Here is a 22,192-nt window from a genome sequence, read left to right as displayed (position 1 = left end):
TCATAATTTGCATTAGTGAATGAAGCAATGATTTCAAAGCTTTACTGTGGGGCGCCATGGATCTCTGTTGTGAATACTTGAATTTTGCAGATGAGAAGCTAGCTGATGCTTCCTTACTTAGACTGGGAAATGCTAGACCAATAGTTCAACATTTATTGTGGACTGGGCCACCTAGTATTTAATATAGGTCTCCTTGGAGAAGGAATTTGTTTAAATATAGAAAGGCATAAAGTACACAAACTTAACTTGACACTGCCAGTATATATAAAGCTAATGCAAAAGCTTTTTCAGTTGGATCTAAATGACCAGCATCAGAATGCCCTGTCTCCCTAAGGAAAAATGAAAACAATGGAGATAGTCCCATTAACATCTATTGCTAAATAAGGTTCAGTTAAGTCAAGGGATAATGGTTAATGCCCTACCTGGGTTGAAAAGAATAATTGCCCGAAGACAGCCAAGCTCTGTCTTATCCATTTGCATGTCTCTCATCTTTGAAACCAACTCTGTCAACACTCTGGCAGAAAAGAAAAACAAAACAAAAAAAAACTACTCATTCCTATAATAAAGTGAAGACCTTATGATCAGGGCCAGTCTAAACTTAACCCATTACTTTCTTTTACAGGGAATCAAACACTTTGTATTAAGCTATATAATGAGAAAAGATGCAGACAGAGATACCTGTCAAATATTGCTCCCACTCCTGCACTGTGTGCACTATTTCTATGCACATGTAGCCCTGTTGCCAGCAGGATACCATCTTTCACTGAAATGGAGCGATGGGAAAAGGAGGCGATTAGCAGCTCATTCCATCCTATAAATTGGAAACAGAATTTAAGAAATTCACATTAATTCAAGAAACAGGCATGTGAGACAATATCTTGTAGTCAACTAATGTTCACATTCACTTTAATAATGTAAAAGAAAACATACATACCTGCCCTAAGTAGTATAACCTGGTCATCTAATGGCAGTTCAGAAAAATGTGGAATCCTTTTGGCCCACTCAACCAACGTAAAAAGCTGCTTATCTGCAGCCTGACAGATATTTGTAACAGGATCATTTGGCTAGAAGAAACATTAAAAAAAAAAAATACTTACTGGATGTAAACTGCAATGATGCAATGCTAACCCTATGGTCAACAAAATATAGTACTTTGCAAAAAAAAAAATAAAAAAAAAAAACCTATCAGAGTGGTTAACCAAATGTATTTAATGGTGGACATCAATGATGAAAATTTTTGTGCTAAAAGAAATCAATTTAAAAATGTATCTTATCAAGTATTTTTGTTTTAACAAATACTTTCATGAGTTATTAACTGTTTCATCTTTCTTTATTAAATAAACATTAAATAAAACTTGTCTCAAATAGGGATGTCACAATAATTAACACTTCAGTATCAAATCAAGCTCAGAAGCCTCTAGGAGTAAGAGTACAGTCAAGCCCCCATACAGCAAAAAAAAAAATAGTATTTAGTCAGCCACCAATTGTGGAAGTTCTCCCACTTAAAAAGATGAGAGAGGCCTGTAATTTTCATCATAGGTATACCTCAACTATGAGAGACAAAATGAGAAAAAAAATCCAGAAAATCACATTGTCTGATTTTAAAGAATTTATTTTCAAATTATGGTGGAAAATAAGTATTTGGTCACCTACAAACAAGCAAGATTTCTGGCTCTCACAGACCTGTAACTTCTTCTGTAAGAGGCTCCTCTGTCCTCCACTCGTTACCTGAATTAATGGCACCTGTTTGAACTCGTTATCAATAAAAGACACTTGTCCACAACCTCAAACAGTCACACTCCAAACTCCACTATGGCCAAGACCAAAGAGCTGTCAAAGGACACCAGAAACAAAATTGTAGACCTGCACCAGGCTGGGAAGACTGAATCTGCAATAGGTAAGCAGCTTGGTGTGAAGAAATCAACTGTGGGAGCAATTATTAGAAAATGGAAGACATACAAGACCACTGATAATCTCCCTTGATCTGGGGCTCCACGCAAGATCTCACCCCGTGGGGTCAAAATGATCACAAGAACGGTGAGCAAAAATCCCAGAACCACATGGGGGGACCTAGTGAATGACCTGCAGAGAGCTGGGACCAAAGTAACAAAGGCTACCATCAGTAACACACTGCACTGCCAGGGACTCAAATCCTGCAGTGCCAGACGTGTCCCCCTGCTTAAGCCAGTACATGTGCAAGCCCGTCTGAAGTTTGCTAGAGAGCAAGATCCAGAAGAGGATTGGGAGAATGTCATATGGTCAGATGAAACCAAAATAGAACTTTTTGGTAAAAACTCTACTCGTCGTGTTTGGAGGAGAAAGAATGCTGAGTTGCATCCAAAGAACACCATACCTACTGTAAAGCATGGGGGTGGAAACATCATGCTTTGGGGCTGTTTTTCTGCAAAGGGACCAGGACGACTGATCCGTGTAAAGGAAAGAATGAATGGGGCCATGTATCATCAGATTTTGAGTGAAAATCTCCTTCCATCAGCAAGGGCATTGAAGATGAAACGTGGTTGGGTCTTTCAGTATGACAATGATCCCAAACACACCACCCGGGTAACGAAGGAGTGGCTTTGTAAGAAGCATTTCAAGGTCCTGGAGTGGCCTAGCCAGTCTCCAGATCTCAACCCCATAGAAAATCTTTGGAGGGAGTTGAAAATCCGTGTTGCCCAGCGACAGCCCCAAAACATCACTGCTCTAGAGGAGATCTGCATGGAGGAATGGGCCAAAATACCAGCAACAGTGTGTGAAAACCTTGTGAAGACTTACAGAAAACGTTTGACCTCTGTCATTGCCAACAAAGGGTATATAACAAAGTATTGAGATGAACTTCTGTTATAGACCAAATACTTTTTTTCCACCATAATTTGCAAATAAATTCAGACAAAAATCAGACAATGTGATTTTCTGGATTTTTTTTTTTCTCATTTTGTCTCTCATAGTTGAGGTATACCTATGATGAAAATTACAGGCCTCTCTCATCTTTTTAAGTGGGAGAACTTGCACAATTGGTGGCTGACTAAATACTTTTTTGCCCCACTGTATCTGTGTGGTTTTGGTTCCAGGACCAAACCCCTCCAACCACAGATACCAACAATCATGGATGCTCAAGTCCCATATATAAAATGAAATGGTGTTTTATTTGTATATAACCTACTCACATCTTCCAATATACTTTAAATCATCTCTAGATTACTTATAATACTTAATGCAATGTGAAAGCTATGTAAATAGTTGTTATACGGTACTGTATTGCTTAGGAAATAATGACAGGAAAAATGTCTGTACAACCATGGGTATGCCTAACTAAACGTTAGCAGCAATGTAACATTTTCTTTCTTTCAGCACTTACATGAAATACGCAGAACAAAACAGAATATGTAAAATACAAGTACATATAGAAAATAAAACTATAAACAGAGAAAATGCATTCTCTCTCATACAGACACAAACTGTGATAACACTAATCTGCACATGTTGACAATCTGGAGGTAGCTCAATAATACTGTAATGAACTGGGGGAGTGTGAGAGAAATGGAATTGGACTTTTTACCAGAGGCGACTGCTCTAAGACTACAAGGGAAGCTCCACCTCCTCTAAAATGTCATGAAAAAAATCTGGCAAAATGCATTCTTGTTGTGTTTACATTGCTATTACAAGGAGTGTACTAGAAAATCAGAATCAGCAATAATTTCTTGCAGGTCGTCTAATGTTTTTTTTTCCCCTAATATATTCCTGTGGCAGCACAATCCATTAAACCCCATTGAAGTAAAACTTCACTGGACTTCAATGGCACATCAGAAAATGCTTGTTTTCAGGGCAGCAAAGCTAGACATTTATTGGACAAATGCCTCAAAACAACTTCCATGGAAGCACAGCACCTCTGGGAGTAATTGGGGCAGTGGACTGGTAGTACACTGGGCCTGCTTCATGATGATTGACAGCATTTTGGCATCATAGCATTTCAAGTTCAGTCCCATGGAGATTTTTGGTAAGTGAAGCTGCTACTCGGTTTTGTTAATTGCTAGCAATATAGCCCACTATTTTCACTTGTACATATCATACTGTAAATGAAAATATAAATGATGTTCACGAGTTTGCTCCTTGTTTCAATTAAGTTTTTTGTTAATTTCAAACTAGGTCTTTCTAGCTACCTGGGGATAAGCTGTGTGATTTCTTTGTGTTTTTTTTTTAAAGACATGGAGTTGGATAGTGCAATGCCTCCAGTTATACAAGTGATTGTCTTTAGTGGCAACAATTGGAGCTATACCAGGAGGTGTAGAGAGGAGCTTCTGATGCTTAAAATTAGTCAAGTCATACAGCCGCAACACAATGGGTGAAAACCATTTAAGCAAATGTTCTGCTGGCCATTGAGAGGAAACTGGTCAGGTCTATGGAAAATATTCCTAGTTGGTACGACAGGGTCACAGACCATTTACTACAAAAAGAAAGCAGGGTAGAATTTACATATAAATAGTATAACGCAATAAATTGACTAATTTCATGATGTAGGCCTAAAATGTGCTTCCCCCCGTTTGAAAGACCACCAGCTGCCACTTTTTATGAGGATTGCTGTTAAACGGTCTTAAAAAGGAACTTTTGGCTTCTTCAGTGGTGTTCCTGCCATGCCGCTCAGGTCTTCAGCAGTGCTGCATTGTCCCTTTGTAATCTCATGCATAAAATATAGCTCCACCTTACTGCACGGATCAGAGGCAGACCTCATGCCACACTGCTACCCTGGCTCACAGTGAGCCAACCAAAGCCCTGGGTGTCCAAATCAGAGAATTGCCAATGGCCAAGCACCTGGAAGACATGATTAAAGTGCTTTCTAAGTGCTGTGTCTGTGGTCCCCTTACTTTGTTGCTGATGGAGCTGCTTCTTCAGGTATTCCTGCCCCGTCAGGCAATCCGCAGCCACCTGATGAGTGTATGTATCCTCAAAGGTTCAGACCGTGAGGACACTATAATACTAATACCAGGGTCTGTGGAGTGTGAGGGCTGATGATTTTCCACTGCTGAGGCTTTACAATTGCAGATACTTTAGCTATAAACATTGTTATATATGGGAAGCTGTTTCTTCTTTTTCTTTGCATCATGAAACAAATCTGTTATCCCTTGGGTAGACAGGAGGCTGCAGCTAGGTACTGTATGCCTATACATCATTTCATTCATGTGCATTAAGTGTAGTGCTTGCTGCACTGCAAAGTTTGGTTCTTAGAACTTTCTGAATCTATTCTCCCCACAGTATTTTCACTCATGCATGAATTAAAAAAAAGTACACAAATGCTTTAGTAGGCACAATAATACGTAAGAAAATCTTGCCTAAAAATTCACATGAAAAAGGGTCACAGTGGTGTTGAAGCAGCACCGTATTAACACGACAAAAAGAAATACAGCAGAAGTCACGTCTAAAAAGTCCAAGGTGTTCAATGCAGGAGAATTCCAGTGCAAGATGGTGAAAATTGCGCTCATTATGAGTTTGAGAATGCAATGAAGTAAATGATCGGGTGTGAGTTGTAATCTTTTAACTTCTACCCTCACAAAGTGTAAGAGGAGACAAAATTATGACGAGATGAATCACTTTTTAATACTGAGACCAGTCTCTAAAAAGGAATGGAGGCTTCACATTCATTCAGCACATCTACAGATGTCGATTTAAGCATCCATTCATTTTCTAACTGGTTTTCTAGTTCAGGGTCACAGAAAAAATCTTGCATGCATGCACAATTATGCATACAGGACTGCACTCCCTGGCAGTGCTACCAACTGTTGTAGGAAGGAGTTTAAAAATCGAGGCAAGTTTTAGGCAAAGTGACTATTTGCCTTCTCTACACTGCCAATGAAATTAACTACTTTATTTCTGAATACCAGTATAAAATGTATTTAGTGCTTCAAAGCAAAAAGCACTGCTCAATTCTGACAGTTTAGCAGGATGGGCAAAATGGCATACTATATTGCTAAATACAAATATGCTAACATTAAATTTGTGTTGTTTGCTTTTTAAAGCCAAACTAATGTTCATTAGTGTAATTCCTAAAATAGGACAATGTACACGCATATGCCATATATTTGAAAGGTTCGATGGCAAATGCAATACAGTCTACCAGTTACACTGCAGGTTCAGTTAATATTCTAATTCAGAATTAGTGCACAAACTAAGCAATAAAGTCTCATTAGTTATATAAGATACTTTGAAATTAGCCCAACAAAGGATGTTTAAAGGGAGTTCTGAAACAATGATTTAATGTAAAACTAGCAGGTCTGATTTGACACAGTAAAATGAAAAATTTACAAGGATGGATAGATGGGCAGATGCAATATATGATGTAATATTAATCTTACAATAGCAAATGTGACAGACCTAATAGAGGGATTCTCTGATAAACCAGATTTTAAAAATGCATTATTGCAAAAACACCTTTAAAACATCTGTTTAAATTAAAATACCCTGAATTATCTTGGAATTCACTAATTCAAAAGTATGGATAAAATGAAGTTTGAATGTTTACTTTTAGTACTGGAGAGAAAATGTCACATAATAAATCTGAAATGTACACATGCTTAAGATAAATCAGGTAGTCCCTGACAATATTACCCTTTATAAACCTAATGATGAAATGATTTGCCAAGATTATAAAATCCTCACCCATTTGTTGTTATAATGGATGAATTTCCATGTCTATCACACATTAGAATTTAACCCAGTGTTGTATTTTGACATTTATGAATGCCAATTGTAGTTTACATAAATGATACTTGTGGCAACCACTTGATGGATATACCACTATTTTAAAGATGCTGTTACTATTAGTATTTATATATTTTGTATTCTATTACAGAAAAAGGCACACCTGAATAATAGAGGTACTTTATTAAAAAGCTGTTGAATGGGATTTTTGTTTTTGCCATGGCATTGAATATGTATTGAGTTTCATGCAATTTCAATAGTATTGGTATCAAAAACATTTACATTTATTTGCTTGGCAGATGCTTTTATCCAAAGTGACTTACAAAACAGGTTAACATAATTGAGCAACATTAGGCTAGGGCCTGTTTGTTCAGTAAGTGTAGTAGAACAGGTAACAAAAGTTAAATGGCAATGAAAAGAAATAAATAAATAATACAATTACAGTCATAGACTTAACAATTGATAAAGCGATTAAACTTAATGTAAGAACATATCAACCAATAGTATGAAAGATCACAGAGCAAAGTTTTTTTTTCCGTTCAGTACAAAAAGTTTGGTATTGTGACATCCATAGACTCAAAAAACATTCTATAAATACTACCTATTACTCACATCTCACCTTTACTGTTATTACAATTTACTAATGAATACAAATTACTTTATTTCTCGACTTTCACTGCAATATCACTTTTTTATAAGCAGACAATAAAAGCAGAAAATCGGTATTTAAACTGCTGTGTAATTGTAACAGTGTATAGTCTCATGTAGCTACACAGTTCACTCTTAATATTACAAGTATTAGTATATTTTAACATTAAACAAAACTCACAGATATAAAGAAAAATGATTCCAAATATATTACACATTTAAATGGGCCGTTTCAGATGACTACACAAAGTACCATTTTATAGCAAATAAAATGACTGCTATAAATTAGGCATAATAAAAAAAATTGTTCTTATTAAATAATATTAACAATTCTTCCATTTCAGAACAGTTAGTTATATGTTTTTGGTTAAAGGATATTTCATGACAAGAATATACATGAATGGCAAATATATGGATTATGGCAAGAGTTGATTCCCAGTCGATGGTTACTTTGTACATTTCAGTAAATGCTGTCTGAAAAGAGTCTGGCTACATGTGACCCTGAAGCTGAATTAGGCAACATAAGGAAATAGATAGGAGAAAGACATAAGGAGAGGAAAGGAAAAAAAACCACTGTATAAAAAAGTAAAATTTACATATCAAATAAAACCAAAGCTTATGTTATTAAACACAGTTTTACTAACCGAGTTGCCCGTCGCTGGCAGAGCCATCCACATGTAGCTCAGTCTTCTGTTCCACAGCCATTTCTCTGCATCCAGGATCTTTTCAACTGGCATTTCTTCATTGACTCCACTTGTTGATTCGACTTCACCGTCTTTATCCTTGTTACGCTGCCGCTCCTCTTGCAACCGCTGTAGACAGATGGAAATGTAGCCAGCACAACGCATACATACACACAGACAAAACATAGACGGACAGTAAGGACAGACAAAAAAGTGACAAATATACCCAGTTACTGTAGCACTGCACATACCCACCCTGACACTTTCTTTTCCGCATTACATACTTTATACAATCAATTTAAGTAAAAGTGACAAGGTAGCTCTAGATCTTTGCCAAGTCATCACAGTAACAAGTAATTGTTTTAATTAACACTGTGTTCAGGGATCCAAGAGTTCATGACAGTTGTATATCACATATTTTATTTTCTAGTCAGTGTAGTTTTAAAGGTAAAAACTGAATCAGAATATTAAAATTAGTATAGAATACTTATTTTGTAGCATACAGTTGTGTACTGCAAACACTGAAGATATCCAAAGGAAAAAAATGAAAGCATTGTGGAGCAATAATGCACATACTTTCATTTTCTAAAACTTGTTTATCTTTTGTACTCATCTTAAAGATGAGTACTACATTGGTCAAAATGGAACAGGCAAACATGGCAGTAATCATAACATGCATGTGCTAAATGAAGAAACTCGCTTGGTATTAAAGTGATTATACTAATCAGAATATTATCAATTTAGAAATAGTCATGTAGCAGCAGTCTTGATGCAGTAGTGAGAAATTAATTCTCTAAGAATAAGATGACTATTCCAAGATAAACTGGAAATGAGAACTAGCTCTTATTTTATTTAATTATGCTCACCGCTGCCTCCACTGACTTGAAAATGCAAAGCAAGCTAGGTGACACGAAAATAATCCTCAAAACTATACAAAAATCATCTCAGATTGATGACAGCATGCTACACACAAATTGCAAAAAAGGCACCTATTATGAAAAACTTAATATCATTTACTTTTAAAAATCTGACTAGTTAAAGATGCCAGTTTCTGGAAAAAGACAGATGTTTTGTCCAAAATGCCATAGCTAGTTGTGTATTTTCCTTGTACCTTTATCCATGCACATTGTTTTTTTGGTTGGCATATTGTTTAGGATTTAAATGTGTATAGAATAAAATGGAAATAGCCAGTAATTATTGGCAATACGTCTACTCCTGTAGAACTTTAAGCATGACTACTTGTTTAAGTAACTGACTGTTATCAATTAAAGTAGTCTTTATAATCAGACATTAAGCATAAAAAAATTTCTGCCACTCCTTCTAAGAAAGATATAAAGATCTGAGAAGAACAAAGAGCTCTATGCTTGCTTTAGTAACATACAGTAATTGTTTATTGAGAGATAGCCAACCTGTTGGAAATCATAGACAAAATCCTATAAACAAAACAAACTAAAGACACTTTCCGTTGAAATTTGCGATAACCCCTTGCACTTGCATTATCCTGTATTTATCTTTATTTAGTATTTTATGCAGATATTATTTGTATATAATGTTGTATATGCTCTGTGGTTCTTTCTAAATTTGTTAAGCGCTTTGAGCATGGAAAGGTGCTATATAAATGAAATGCATTATTATTAAAAGAGATACTGTACTTCTAAATGCTAAAACGAATTAGCAAAATGCCAGTGAGGACAATATACTGCTTTTCCACTAATGTCAGGATCCACACTTGTTCTTGTTTACAGTATATACAGTATTTATGGTATTTTCTTGGAAACATTGTATGAAATTTCAAGGCGTTGCTTGGATTCTGCTTTTTACATGGGAACATCTGACATTGAAATACCTGCAAAAAAGCCAAGGTGATGATTGATCTGATTTTGTGCAAAAATTGTTGTGTAAAATGGAAGTAACATCAGCACTGAACCAAAGGTAATGTACAAAATGTTTCTGCAGTTTAGGTTCTTCAATTCGATCTAACCCATAACCAAAAACAGTAGAGATGCTGGAAGGAACAGGTGCCTCGTGCACTGTAAAGCAGTGCCATTATATATATTTTCACGTCTGGGTATTAACATTCAATGGCTCTGCTTGAAATTGTAATAGGGATCTTTGGTGTTTAAAACATAAAAATACCATCAGTCATGTTTTCTGAACAGTACAGCAAAAGAGGAAAAATCAAGGAGGGACAGGGGTGTGATGTGCACACTGAGGAAATAATTAAAGATTTAGATTCTGATAAGGAACCAAGCAAGGTATGGTTCTTTACTGATAAGTTACATAAATCTTTGGATATACAGTGAGGAACATAAGTATTTGAACATCCTGCGATTTTGCAAGTTCTCCCACTTAGAAATCATGGAGGGATCTGAAATTCACAATATAGGTGCATTCCCACTGTGAGAGACGTAATGTAAAAAAAAAAAAAATTCAGGAAATCACATTGTATGATTTGTACAGAATTTATTTGTATTGCACTGCTGCACGTAAGTATTTGAACACCTGGCAATCAGCAAGAATTCTGGCTCTCAAAGACCTGTTACTCAGCCTTTAAGAAGTCCACCTCTACTCCACTTAGTAATCTTAATTAGTAGCACCTGTCTGAGCTCTTTTAAAGACACCTGTCCACCCCACAGTCAGTCAGACTCCAACTACTACCATGGGCAAGACCACAGAGCTGTCAAAAGACACCAGAGACAAAACTGTGGACCTCCACAAGGCTGAAAGGGCTACGGGGCAATTGCCAAGCAGCTTGATGAAAATAGATCAACTGTTGGAGCAATTGTCAGAAAATGGAAGAGGCTAAAGACGACTGTCAGTCTCTCTCGGACTGGGGCTCCATGCAAGATCTCACCTCATGGGGTATCACAGATGATAAGAAAGGCGAGGAATCAGCCCAGAAATACACAGGAGGAGCTGGTCATGACATGAAGAGAGAGCTGGGACACAAGTTTTCAAAGGTCACTGTCGGTAGAACACTATGCCGTCATGGTTTCAAATCCGGCATTGGTTCCCCCTGCTCAAGTCATCACATGTCCAGGCCCGTCTGAAGTTTGGCAATGACCATCTGGATGATCCAGAGGAGGCATGGGAGAAAGTCATGTGGTCAGATGAGACCAAAATTGAACTTTTTGGTCTAAACTTCACTCGTCGTGTTTGGAGGAAAAAGAAGGAGGAGTTGCATCCCAAAAACACCATCCCTACTGTGAAGCATGGGGGTGGAAACATCATGCTTTGGGGTGCTTTTCTGCGAAGGGGACAGGATGACTGCACTGTATTAAGGAGAAGATGAATGGGGCCATGTATTGTGAGATTTTGAGCAACAACCTCCTTCCTTCAGTCAGAGCACTGAAGATGGGGACGTGGCTGGGTCTTCCAACATGACAATGACCCGAAGCACACAGCCGAGGATAACCAAGGAGTTGCTCCGTAAGAAGCATTATCAAGGTTCTGGAGTGACCTAGCCAGTCTCCAGACGTAAATCCAATCGAAAAATCTTTGGAGAGAGCTGAAACTCCATGTTGCTCAGCGCCAGCCCCGGAACCTGACAGATCTAGAGGAGATCTGTGTGGAGGAGTGGGCCAAAATCCCTGTTGCAGTGTGTGGTAAACCTGGTCAAGAACTACGGGAAACGTTTGACCTCTGTATTTGCAAACAAAGGCTTCTGTACCAAATATTAACACCGATTTTCTCAGGTGTTCAAATACTTATGTGCAGCAGTGCAATACAAATAAATTCTGTACAAAATCATACAATGTGATTTCCTGAACTTTTTTTTTTTTTTACATTCTGTCTCTCACAGTGGAATGCACCTACAATGTGAATTTCAGACCCCTCCATGATTTCTAAGTGGGAGAACTTGCAAAATTGCGGGGTGTTCAAATACTTATGTTCCTTACTCTTAAACATGTTCTTAATGCAGATTTAAACAAGTACAAATTTTGGCAAAAATACTTCTTAGAGAGGGGATTTTTCTAAAATTACTGCAGAATATGAATGGGTTTTCTTCAAGTACTTGATTTTCTTTCCACTTCACAAAAATGCACAAGTTCCTGCCAGGCAAACGATGCAGATTCCTATTTAAAACACAAAGTTCAGAAAACAGTTGGACTGTTTTTATGATCTTGTTTGGGCTGCTGTGTTAGAGAAGGTAAAATAAAGAATTAGCATGAATATAGCAAATTCTGTTTATTGACCTGAATGTGGAATAGAGTTGGTGAGAAAAAACTTAAGAAAAAGTAGAAATAAAATTAAAAACAAGCTCCCATTGTGGTTGCAATATTTAGGACTCCTTTTTCTAGGAAAAAAATTCTACGGTCCTACAGAGCTTGAAGTAAATGAACTAATGATGGGGATGCTCAATAATTTAAGTGCAGTGCTCCTTTACGCAAAGAATTATGGTAGTTATGCCAGTGTGCGTCCTTTTGTGCAGCAAACTTCCTACAGTGCCCAGCAGGTGGCACAGGTGGTAGTGCTGCTGTTTTGCAGTAAGGAGACCATGGAAGATTGTGGGTTCGTTTCCCGGTTCCTCCCTGTGTGGACAGCGCTTTGAGTATTGAGAAAAGCTGCTATATAAATGTAATGAATTATTATTATTATTACAGTGTAAACAAAGGGCAGCATGCCAAGGCCTGCTGTACCAGAGAGAGAAAGGAGACTGTAACATTAGCTTTTATGTTAAAGAAAGTGGAGAAATAAACGGAGAAAAAGGAATTGGAAAATTGTCCTCTGTAATTAGACAATGGCAAGAAATGCTACTTTAATGGATTCAGACGTTTTTATTTTGACCTTTAAATTATATCGGACATTGTTTCAGTTTTGGATAGCAAGCTTGTTTTATGTACAGCAGCTTACATTTGCAATTGGAAAAAGAAAAGATAAAGACAAATTTTAAATTGCTGCTTAGTAAACAATAGGTTTGTTAGCTTAACAGTAAAATGTGCCGTTTACTTATAAATCTGTTAAGCATGTTAGTGTTGTCTTCTTGATTAGCATCTCATGAACATTTGATACATATGCAGCTTTTTTTTTAAAGATTTGCACTGTATTTATTATTTGTTGCTGTGTGTCATACAGCAGAAGTTTTAGTGAAATATCAAGTAGTATTGAAATGGTAATCCATATTTATAATTACACCTCAAGAATTTCGACCTGTTTAGACAATAGACCGAAGAAAAAACTACCAGTATAAATACAGAAAATGCATATTTTAACAGCAAACAATCTTTAGTGCAATTAATCATTAAAATGATTAAAAGCTATAAATGTGCATGTATATTTACATTGAAGCAACTGTAATACATATATTTGCAGTTGGAGATCCACAAAGGGAGAAAAAACGAATCACGTATCATAAAATAGTTTTATTCCTGAGCTTTCAACCCCTATCAGAGGTCTTCATCAGAGGATAATGCTTAGACTTACAAGAATCAAAGGCAATATATAGCAACACATTCAGTATGGGGGGGGGGGGATGGAGGTGACTAAGTCAGTATGATCAAGGGGGGGTGGGGGGGGGGGTGTTGTATAGTTTAATTAATGTGTATCTGTCCTTCTTAAGTTGGCATATGCTGGGTTTATGTCCAAGTGTCTGTTGATGGCGTTTTCATCTGATAGCCAAGACTCGGCCAACTCTCTGGCGCTTTTTGTACTGGCCTTAAATTTTACTTTTACGTTGTCCCAGTTGAATGTGTGTCCTGTCGATTTAGTATGTGCATATATCAAAGATAGTGCGTCCTTTCTTCTGACGGTGTTGCGATGTTCCTGTACACGTGTTGAGATTTTTTTTTGACGTTTGTCCTATGTATACAGCTGAGCAAGAATTGCAGGGAATACTATAAACTGCGTTTCGTGTTTCGGCTGTCGATTTTTTGTTTTTAGCATTAAACAGGACCATGCGCAGATTGTTGGTGGGTTTATGTGCTATTCTGATGCCCCACTTGGTCAGGGTGCGTGCCGTGCCTTCTGACACATTATGGTGATACGGGAGTGAATGCCAGGTGGGGTGGGGGTTCTGATTTACGTCGATTGTATGCTGATTCCTTTGGCGTCTGCTGTGTAGACTCCGATTAATGAATGATTTTGAGTATCCGTTCGAGGTGAAAAGTTGAAACAGATAACGTCTCTCATTAATTTTTGTTTCCTTGGTATTACAATGCGTGTGGACTTGTTTAAATATACACATACACACATACACACACACACACACACACACACACACACAACATACTGCTCAAAAAATTAGGGCAACACTTAATCATCACACTCTAACACCAAGTCAATTAAGCTTCAGGGATATCAATCTGTCCATTTAGGAAATAAGCGACTGAGAATCAACTTCACCTGCTTTGGAGCAAATTAAAGTGATAAGAGGTGCACTGGAGAGGCAACATTAAGACATTCCCAAAAAGGGAATGGTTTTGCAGGTGGTGATTATAGCCAATTGCTCTTTCCTTCTCCTTCCTGACTAATTCTTCTCTAGTTTTGCATTTTGCTAGAGTCCTAGTCACTACTGGTAGCATGAAGTGGAATCTGTAGCTGACTTACGTTACACAGGCAGTCCAGCTCCTCCAGGATGGCACATCCATATGTGCTGTCTCCCAGCACATTCTCAAGAGCATGGAAGAGATAACCTGAAGACTGGCTGTAACACGAGAAGAGCTGGACAGGGCCATAGAAGGGCATCAACCAGGCAGCAGGACTGATATCTGCTCCTTTGTTCAAGGAGGAACAGGAAGAGCACTGCTGGAGCCCTACAAAATGATCTCCAGCTGGCTACTCGTGTGTATGTTTCTAACCAAACTGTAAGAAACCGACTTCAAGAGGGTGGGATGACAGCCCTCATCCTGTAGTGAGACCTGTGCTCACAGCCCATCACCGTGCAGCTCGACTGGCATCCACCAGAGAATACACAATAGGCAGCTCCTCCATTGGCGCCCCATTCTCTTCACACATGAAAGCATGTTCACACTAAGCACATGTGACAGATGTAGAACAGTCTGGAAATGCCATGGTGAATGTTATGCACCCTGCAACACCATCCAGCTTGACCAGTTTGGTGGTGGGTCAGTGATGGTCTGGAAAGGCATACCTTGGAGGGTTGAACTGACCTCCACGTGCTATGCTCTGGTACCCTGACTGCTGTTAGGTACCAGGATAAAATCCTCAGAGCCACTGTCAGACCTTATGCTGGTGCAATGGGCCCAAGGTTCCTCCTGGTGCAGAACAATGCCCGGCCTCATGTGGGCAGTTCCTGGATGACAAAGGCATCGATGCCATTGACTGACCCGCACATTCCTCAGACCCGAATCCAATTGAGAATCTCTGGAACATTATGTATGGGTGCATCCGATGTTGCCAAGTACTGCCACAGACTGTGCATGAGCTCACTGATGCCCTCATCCAGGTCTGGGAGGAAATCGCCCAAGACACTATCCGCCATCTCATCAACAGCATGCCCAGATGTTGCATACAGGCACGTGGGGGCCATACACACCGAGTCACATGAGATGCTGCAATAAAATTCACGCAATTTGGATCAGCCTGCGATTTCAATTTTGACTTTGATTTTTGGTGTTATGTTAAATCCAGCCCTAAAATTGTTAGGGATTCTGGTTTCCATTGACCGCTGCTACATCATTTTGTTCTTAGCAAATTACAAACTACTACTCAGTAAACTCAGTTTTTCCACATGAATATTTTGGTCACCGAGATCCAATGTATGATTTAAGCATTCCTCTAAAGTGTACCCACGCATGCTTTTTTGTTTTTTGTAAGAGAAATGGCGAAAAATACCTTTTTTTAAATTAAGCCTTATTCCAGATAGGTAAATTAAACAGTATGACAACTTGCAATTATGAAAAGTGTTTTACGCGATATGTATTATCTCATATATATTTCTCTTCTAGTCCGTCCTGCTTCCACTTCAAAACCGGTCCCGCCTACACACAGCCGACAACGCATTTCTCGATTCCTATTTGTTCTCTTCCATGCCATGCATTATACTGGTCTGCTGAGCGTAATACATCCAACAAGTACTCGAGGTGCTGCCACAACGGTAAAGTAGCTTTACCACCTTTGCGGGAGCCACCTGTGTCTTTACAAAAGCTTCTTACACAGCAAACATCAGAAGCTAAAAATGATCATGAACACATTCGAGAATACAACTCTTCTCTAGTGTCTGCTTCCATGGGTGCACAGATAACTCAACCTCCTGGCCACGGACCATACTGTTTTAAAATACACGGGCAAATTTATCACCAAATCTCTCCACTATACGCTAACACTTCTACCTCTCCAGGATATGGACAGTTGTATGTTATTGACACAACTGAAGCTACTGAAGTACGCTTACAAAATAAAGCAAACTCTGCATGCAGAGAAAATTTACTTCTCCAGCTAGATTCCATGCTTAGAACCATCAACTCCTTCGCTAAATCATACAAAGACATGCATGAAATCACTCAGTCCAATCCAAGCATCTGTACGAATGGTTTTCAAGGAAAACCCTAGGCAGGATTTACGACGATACAATGCCCCGACATGTCACACCGATGTTGCGATTTTCATCTGAGAAGATGGCGAACCGCCAGCCGAAAGGGACATTTGCATCAATCCCATAGGCAACTCCTATAAACAGATTTCCACGCTCAATATGAATTGCGATCCTATGGTTTACCCACTTTTATTCCCTTACGGAGACAGTGAATGGCACAAAGATTTACAACATGTTCCTGATAAAAGAACCACCAAGCGAATAAGGCTTACTCAATGCCAATTTTATGCGTACAGATTAGCAATGAGGAATACATTTAGTATTTTGCACTCCAGTGGCAAACTATTCCAACAGTACGTCGTAGATGCATATGTTAAAACAGAGGGCGCGCGTCTCAACTATCTCAGATTACATCAACAAGATCTGAGCGTGGGAACAATGCAAAGGACTATCAGATGCACTGCAAGCAAACGCTGAAAATAATAACGTACGTGTAGGCAAAATTATCATATTACCGTCCACAGTTCCAGAAAGTCCAAGATACATGCAACAAAACTATCAGGATGCCATGAACATAGTATGTACATTCGGAAAACCTGATTTATTTATCACTTTCACATGTAATCCTGCTTGGCCGGAAATTCTACATGCACACTGCGTCTTTCAAGAAGTATTTATGTCTTCTTGATTTCTGAATTCCTTTCTCACCCTTTTCCGTTCCTATTCTTACACCGCCGTATGTTACAGCGGGCGTCGGCTAGTGGATACATATTTTTGTATATATTTTATTAAAGAATATATTTTATTTTAGTATTTTTTGGTTACTGAACAATAATAAGTCTACAGAATTAACACCTGTGGTCTACAGTATAGTTTAATTATAAAAATACACTTTAATATAGGACATAAGGCTTCTATATGTTTGGTTATGCAGGAGCTAAGAGTAAAAACATTTTTTAAAGGGATAAATGGAAAAAAGAAAAAAAATCTGAATCAGATGATCGAGTAACACGAAATCGGTACTGGCCTGAAAAAACCTGATCAGAGCATCCCTAACTAGCAAGGTTTAGAAAGGACTAAGATATTTTATCTAGCAGTTTATATTAAAAATGCACTTGGACTTCAAGCCTGCCGAAATACCTTGTGTGAATACAGGTGCTCTATTCAACAGAAAGCTCACTTTTGGTTTTCAGTTTTTTAATTTCACCATACCTTGTTACTAAACAAGTTAAATATTTAATGAAATAAATTATCAAGTTCCTTAAAAGATGTAAGACATCTTATTTTTAATTTCAAAATTACTATTATAGCAAAAGATTGAAAGAGTCAAAGGTTACTATGAGAATGTTTTACATGAAAGAAAGTCAAAGATATATTACAGGTACATAAATATGCCAATGACAAAATATTGTGCCACAACCTACTGAGAACTTAAATATATTATGTGCTTAGTTTTTGCTACCTGACCAGTTATTGATATGTATTTTACAAAATTTACTACAGTTTTTAAAAATGTACAAAGTCGCTATGAACTTAACAAATCGAGAACTCAAAAGCAAGTGTGCTTATAGCAGTTTAAAAGCAAGTAACAAGGAGGCAGCACTGCCTTATATGGATTTAAAAATGTACCTATTATGGAAAAATGGCATGTTTTGTATTAACAGTTACTGAAAATCTCTCATGTTTGCTGTCTAACACCTCATAGAGGTAGCACAGGACTGTAATTTAAAATTCAAGCTTAACCCCTTCAGACAGCATTAACAGCAACACATTGCAAAAGAGTGATTTTTGTCCCTGTATAATTTAGGTTTTCTTTGTGTATAATATAAGGATGTTAAAATGAGCTTATTCATTATGCTCTTAAGTAATATTTACACTTTCTACCTCAGTGAAACCTGAAATACTATTGACACAAATGATCTGAAATGAGATGGAGCATGTTGGTTTTATAGAACATGACTATACTACCTTCCATTGACTACCTTAACTAAATTGAAAATCCCCGTCATTTGTACATGTTATAGATAAGACAATTCATCATTTTGATAATTACTACTACACAAATCACAAATTATTTTGATTTTAAAAAGCACTACATTTTCAAATTTAAAAGTATGCATGTATTTGTATATATGAATGTATATATACAATATTATGTAAAAAGTTTTTTTATTATGAATGTTATGTCAAAGGATAAGTATATTTTTTAAGTCATGCCTGTTCAATGGGTGCAGATACAATAAATGAATAAAGAAAAGTAAATTTAATAAAACAAGATTCAGCAAAAGTTGGGACACAGAACTAGAGGTAAAACGATACTGTAATAATAATTCATTACATTTATATAGCGCCTTTTCTCAGTACTCAAAGCGCTATCCACACAGGGAGGAACAAGAAGCGAACCCACAATCTTCCACAGTCTCCTTACTGCAAGGCAGCAGCACTACCACTGTGCTACCTGTATTCAAATATCTGGCTAAGATTATCTCTCTTCTTAGAAGCTATGCAGTGTTATTGCTGAGAACAACCACTGCAATAGTGCTCACACCAAACAAGGGAGTTAGGATTCCTGTAATGGTACAGGTCAGCCCCACACTTTCTTTTCAACTGTGGGAGCCTCTTAAACCTGACACCATCGATAAGTCATGACCGGGATGAGCGGAGCAAATGAGGATACCACACAAAGGAAGGGGAAGGTGTAAATAGAAGTGCTCAGTGCTTTTAATAAAACTGTCCAAAAACAAACAAGTGTTCAGAAAGTGCAGTGTGCACTTAGTTCTAAAAAAATAAATAATCCAATTAAAAAGAAGCATTTGTGGAGGTTAAAACCGATATAAAAATAAATCCAATAAAACGAGTTTAAAACCATATGGTAGGAAACTTGTCCTTTTCTAAAAGCCTGATGTGTTTCTCTTTTAACTGGTGGCTCCTCCTCTTATCCCATACAGGCCATGCAGCAGAGTAGTTGCCCTACCGAAAGATTCAGCTGACCTTCCACAAGTCTGGGTCCCTGCCGTCCCATGGCTATGGTAAGGCCTCCCTCTCCGGATGTAGGCTTAGGTCCCCAAAGGCCATGGCGCTCACAATGGGGCTCTCCCTCCAAGCCTCATTGACCCCTGCTGCCTTCCCAGTCTTCTGCGGCGAGTCATCCCAAACTCCTGTTCACTCCTGCTCCTCGTCAACGCGCAGCAACAGCGACTCCATTCAGCCGCCTCAGAGTGTTGGCCACACACTCCTCTCCAGGTGTTCTCTCCCAAGCTACCTGCCGCCTTCTCTCCTAAGTCCGCTCTCTTTAGCTCGCCCTCTCCCACGCCTGCACCAGCTCCTTATGCCTCCTGCCTTTGTGTCTCTCTCTTACTCCCTTTAACCTTTGTTCTCCTCTTTTTTTTTCTTTTGATTCTCCTCCTCTTGCATTTCCCTTTATAAAATGGGAGATTTGGCACAGCTGTGGCAATCAGCAGCTCCTGTGTCAATTAGGGTCATGAGAGACCCTATATCTGTGCACTAAGTGCATGGCTGTCCGCTCCCACATCATGCAAGGGAACTTCTCTCACCACGCTACCACATACCCACCCCCACCTGAAGACGCGAGTCTGGCGATTATTTATTTAAAAGACAGCAATCAGCCGCGGACCTCACTTTACCACAATTCCAAAAAATTTAAGGGATGTCCCCCCCTTTCCTCCTTGACCACAGGCTGCTCTGCAAAGAATCCGAGGACTTTCATTCCTCAAAAACTGACCAAGGACCTCTTCATCAGTTCTTCATTACTGCCTTTAGAGTGTTACAAGTAAACTGCAATACGAGGGAGTGGTGGCATTGACGTCTTGTCTGTCAGAAACTTCAGTTTCCTGCACCTCAGGAGCTACATCGTTTTGCTTATTTTTTCCAGAAGTGAAAAGCTGCTCAACTAGCTAACCAAATAGTGAAGGTGCCTAATCTGAAGAGCAGAGTATTTGTGCTAAAATATATACAGTGGAACCTCGGTTCACGAACGTCTCTGAACATGTACAAATTGGATAACGACCAAAAGGTTCACCAAACTTTTGGATCTGTTCACGACCACACACCCAGTATACGAACAAGCCAGTTTCCCTTTCGGTTTGTGCATACCAATGATTTCCGCAAGTGTTCAGCCTCTCCCTGTGCAGCGAGTGTGTGTGTGAGAGAGAGAGAGAGAGAGAGAGAGAGAGAGAGAGAGAGAGAGAGGGCTGGCCGGATAAGGCCGAAAAGGCAGTTAAAGAATGCACCGGGCTAGTTTTTAAAAAGAGACTGATTCGAGCATTGTCTTAACCTCGTATTTAATGAAGACTTTTTTCTATTGGATTTTAACCTCCACTTCCCTTCTGTTTACAGTGATCAGTTCGTAGCGTGCATTGCTGCAATGTTACTTTTCTTGGTTGTTTATTAAATTACAGATTTTTCAAATGTTCATTTTTTTCCCTGTGCTTAAAACTTAAAAGTGTTTTTAGTGAGCGGTTCGTAGCGCTATAGCGCGAACTCTTGCAATGTTAGTTTCCTCTGTTGTTCAAGGTTTTCTCAGTGTTATTCAATGTTTTTACATTTAGTTTACTATTATGCTGTGCATTCTATGGTATAATTAACTATATATGTGCTTAAAAATCTTTAAAAAATATAATAATTACATACAGTTCATACGGTCTGGAACGGATTAATTGTACAGTAATTCCTCGCTATATCGCGCTTCGACTTTTGCGGGCTTCACTCTATCGCGGATTTTATATGTAAGCATATTTAAATATATATCGCAGATTTTTTGCTGGTTCACGGATTTCTGCGGACAATGGGTCTTTTAATTTCTGGTACATGCTTCCTCAGTTGGTTTGCCCAGTTGATTTCATACAAGGGACGCTATTGGCAGATGGCTGAGAAGCTACCCAACTTACTTTTCTTTCTCTCTCTCTTGCTCTGACATTCTCTGCTCCTGATGGAGGAGGTGTGAGCAGGGGGGCTGTTCGCACACCTAGACGATACGGACGCTCGTCTAAAAATGCTGAAAGATTACCTTCACGTTGCTCCCTTCTGTGCAGCTGCTTCGTGAAGCGACATGCTGCACGGTGTGCTTTGCATACTTAAAAGCTCGAAGGGCACGTATTGATTTTTGCTTGTTTGTTTTTATCTGTCTCTCTCTCTCTCCCTCTGACATTCTCTGCTCCTGATGGAGGTGGAGTGAGCTGCTGCCTTCATTGCAACTGCTTTGCGCCACGGTGCTTCGCATACTTAAAAGCCAAACAAGCCCTATTGATTTGTTTGCTTTTCTCTATCTCTCTGACATTCTCTGCTCCTGAGGCGCACTCCTTTGAAGAGGAAGATTTGTTTGCATTCTTTTAATTGTGAGACGGAACTGTCATCTCTGTCTTGTCATGGAGCACAGTTTAAACTTTTGAAAAAGAGACAAATGTTTGTTTGCAGTGTTTGAATAAAGTTCCTGTCTCTCTACAACTTCCTGTGTTTCTGTGTAAATCTGTGACCCAAGCATGAAAATATAAAAATAACCATATAAACATATGGTTTCTACTTCGCGGATTTTCACCTTTCGCGGGGGGGTTCTGGAACGCAACCCCCGTGATCGAGGAGGGATTACTGTATTTACATACAATCCTATGGGGGAAATTACTTCGGGTCACGACCAGAGTTTTGGAAAGAATTACGG

General features: G+C 38.6%; 1 pseudogene; it reads right to left on the bottom strand.

Annotated features, from left to right (window-relative positions):
• LOC114651509 (retinoic acid receptor RXR-beta-A-like) overlaps positions 1 to 22,192 on the bottom strand; it is a 285,453-nt pseudogene that overhangs the window by 8,421 nt on the left and 254,840 nt on the right.

The sequence above is a fragment of the Erpetoichthys calabaricus genome, chromosome 1, assembly GCF_900747795.2.
Source record: "Erpetoichthys calabaricus chromosome 1, fErpCal1.3, whole genome shotgun sequence".
Classification (NCBI taxonomy): Eukaryota; Metazoa; Chordata; class Cladistia; order Polypteriformes; family Polypteridae; genus Erpetoichthys; species Erpetoichthys calabaricus.
Note: the sequence above shows the minus strand (reverse complement) of the source record. Positions and strands in the feature narration are given on the sequence as shown.